Below are 3,829 nucleotides of genomic sequence, written 5' to 3' on the forward strand. Positions count from 1 at the left end.
TCACCATATATTTTGATCACACCTCATATTAAAACTAATAAGCCAGATGCAGTGAAGCACACCTAGAATCCCAGCACTCTGGGAAGCTGAGATGGAAGGATTGCAAATTTGAGTCCAGCCTGGGCAATTTAGAAACTTAGTAAGATCCCTATCTCAAAATAAGATATTAAAGAAGGCCTGGGATATAGCTCAATGCAAAGGCCCTGGGTTCAAGCCCCAGTACTGGGGGAAAAAAAAACTAATAAATTCAGCAAGGTTACATCAGGATACAAAATTAAGCTGGGTGTGGTGATGCATACCTGTTACCCCAGCACTGAGGAGGCTGAGGCAGGAGGATCATTGCAAGTTCAAGACCAGCCTGGGCTACAAAATGAGCTCAAGGCCAGCCTGAATGGCATAGCAAGACCCTGTCCAGGGTCAAGAAAAAAAAAAAATTGAAAACAGAAATCTATATACTTGCAAGTAATAATCCAAAAATGAAATTATGAAAGTAATTCAATTTATAATAGCATCAAAAGGAAAAAGACAGCTTCTTCAAGTTGTCAGATGCCCTTGGGGAAAAGTGACCCCACGTGCTGGGTTTCCCTCTCTCCTAAAGTTTCGAGATTTAACAAATTAAGAATAGGAACATCCAGTTAAATTTGAGTTTCAGATAAGCAAATACTCAATATAAGTGTTTCTCAAATATTACAAGGGCATACTTATATAAAAAAAAGTAAATTTTTCTGAAATTCAAATTTAACTGGGACATGCACTAAGAGTATACTCACTACTCACCTGAAAAGCAGAATTTTAACTAGGTATACTCTCCTATGTCTGGAAACTAACTTTTCTGGAAGGAAAACTCATGTTTTCCTATATCTTATCCAGCAATTCCTTACCATCTCATCAGGTTTGGATGCTTTTAAGGTTTAAAAATATTTGCCTGGCATATGTAGTTGTCCTTGACAGGAAGATTGGTCCAGTTCTAAGAGGCCTTTCAACACTTGGGGAAATTGCCCTAAATTTTGCTCCTTGACTTAGAAGTCAGAACTCAGATCCACAGCCTCCCTTGCAGCTAGAACATAGCCATGATTTAACCAATCATACACCCAAGATTGCAGTCCAGAAGAGCACAGAAAGGGGCCTGCTGGTCACAATGGCAAGAGAGGCGGTTTCTCATCGGATTCTTCGGGTCAAGTGGAATTTGGCATCTGTGCAGGAGGTAGGAGTGACTATACTAATATCAAGTTATCAGCATCAGCCATAGCATGAGCTGTCATTTTCTGGTTATTGTGGTTTTAGGCATTGCCCATGGAAGTTGAACCTGTTATCTATTTCTTTCATCTTCCTCAGTGATTCTTTCATCTTCCTCAGTAATTACCTACTAATTTAAAATAAACACCTCTGCAGTTCAGTTGCATCAGAAAGAATTCTATTGTTTGAAACTGAAATCCTCAATGATACTCCTTTTTTTTTTTTTGTACCAGGAATCAAACTCAGGACCTTGCGCTTGCCAGGCAGGTGCTTACGCCACTGAGCTATATCCCCGGCCCTTGAAATCCTCAATGATATACTGGATTCTAGGTTCTTTTTTTTTTTTTGCCTTTTTGAGACAGAGTTTCATTATGCAGTTCAGGCTGGCCTTGAACTCACAGCAATCCTACTGCCTCAGCCTACCAAGTACTGGGATTACAAGCATGCACTACCACCCCTGGCCCTGGATTCTGGGTTCTGATCTTTCATTAAATAGCTGTCCGAACTTGGCAGGGGTGGGAGCAGCATCTAGAAAGTCTCTCAGGCTTCCAGTCTACGGTTCCAGGACCAATACCTGGGGCCCAGAGAGGCCTGCTGTCCACTGTAGTTTTCCACATACCAGATCTGAAAGCTGCTTCCTCTTTTCCATGACCTGCTCAACTCCAATGCAGCACACGTTGCCTTCACTTACTGAATTTTAAGGCCCATGTACTCCCTGACCCAGTGCCTTCTAGGAGCTGATTTTACGTATACAGTAATCCTATATGTATACAAAGACATGGGGGCTGGGGATTTAGCTCAGCGGCACAGCGCCTGCCTGGCAAGCGCAAGATTGTGAGTTCGATTCCCAGTACCGGAGGAAAAAAAAAAACAAAGACGTGTGCTGCAGTTCCTGAAATTGCTTCTTGGTTTTTGTTTTTGTTTTTGAGATGGGGTCTTGCTATCTACTTCAAGCTGGCCTCGAACTCTCTATGTAGCTCAGGGTGGCTTCAAACTCAGTCACTCCTCCTGCCTCAGCCTCCTGAGTACTGGGATTATAGGTGTGTGTCACCCTGCCCAGTTTGTAAGTGTGTCTTACCTATTTACTTTCCCCACCTTTAATCACTACCCTAAAGTGAACTAAGCCTACTGTCTGGAATTTTTAACATTTGAAATTGACTCAGCCCTCACCACAGAGATGTTTATCTCCACTTTATAGGATTCTAAAAGAGGCTTTTGCAGGACTGTTAGGAGAAAGCCCCCAAAATGAGTAAGAAAGGTGAGATGGTGTGTGTGTGTGTGTGTGTGTGTGTGTGTGTGTGCGCGCACGCGCGTGTGCTCAAAGAGAGTCCCCCCGGGTCCTCAGGGTTTGCTAGGGACCCACTCGCTGGTTCTGCCAGGTGCCAGGAGCGAGCCCAGGTTCTGTTTCGTTTTGTTTGCCAGCACTGGGATTGAACCCAAGGCCTTCACACTAAACAACATCCCCAGCTCTTTTTTTTTTTTTTTTTTGGAATTTTGAGACAAGATCTGGCTAAATTCCTAAGTTGGGCTGGGGATATAGCTCAGCTCTACAAGCGCCTGCCTGGCAAGCGCAAGGTCCCGAGTTCGATTCCTGGTACCAAAAAACAATGAAAAAAAAAATTGCTAAGTTGCCCAGGATAGGCTTGAACTTGTGAGCCTCCTGCCTCAGCCTCTCATAGTGCTGGGATTATAGATGTACACCACCATACCTGGCTTGTTCTGCTTAGTTTTTTTGTGACAGGAGATCTTACTGTTGCCCAGGCTGGCCCTAAATTCCTGGGTTCAAGCCATCTTCAGGCCTCCCAGGTAGCTGGGACCACATGTGTGGCCCTTGTGTTGGCTCCGGGCTGTTTTGTAAGCCAGTCCCTAATCCACCTGCCCTTCACGGCGAGGAGCCTGCGCTGTATTCTGTCCCAGCCTGGCCTGCAGAGAGCTTGGGGCTGCTCCTTTGCTGTTGTGTATCCCTGATCTTGGCACGAGCAGGGCTATGTTCTGCCCCAGGGAGCCTTCAGCACCCGTGACACCCTTCTGGGGCCCAGCCCTGGAGTCGGCACCTGGCCCTGCTTCACACTGAACTGGCTGTGTACCGCGTACACTCCCCAGCACAGGCAAAGCTAACCTTACCCCAGGAAGCCAGCTTTGGGTTAGTGGGTGTGTGGTGGGGGGCAAAAAGAGCAGGAGGAGCCAGGTGTGGGTGATGGTGCACATCTGGAATCTCAGAACCCCGGCAGGCTGAGGCAGGAGGATGGAAAGTTCAAGTCCAGCCAGGACAACTTAGCAAGACCCTGTCTCAAAATAAACAACAAAAAAGGGCTGGGGATGGATGTAGCTCAACACAAAAGCCCTGGGTTCAATCCCTAGTACCCTGCCGCCACCACCACCACCACTACACATAAAAAGCAAAAAGATGTATGGGATTTTAATATCAAATTTTATTTTCTTTAACATATTATATGTTCTAGCAAAAAAAAAAAAAAAAAAAAGCATTGGCCTGGCAGATATCTTACATAAGTGAAGATAAGATACCTCTTTATTCTATTAAATTTTGTGAATTCATTCAGTCATCAGAGTATCTGATGCTGCTTCCTCAGAG

This window comes from Chinchilla lanigera, unplaced genomic scaffold (genome assembly GCF_000276665.1).
Source record: "Chinchilla lanigera isolate Chin_1 unplaced genomic scaffold, ChiLan1.0 scaffold00036, whole genome shotgun sequence".
NCBI classification, from domain to species: domain Eukaryota; kingdom Metazoa; phylum Chordata; class Mammalia; order Rodentia; family Chinchillidae; genus Chinchilla; species Chinchilla lanigera.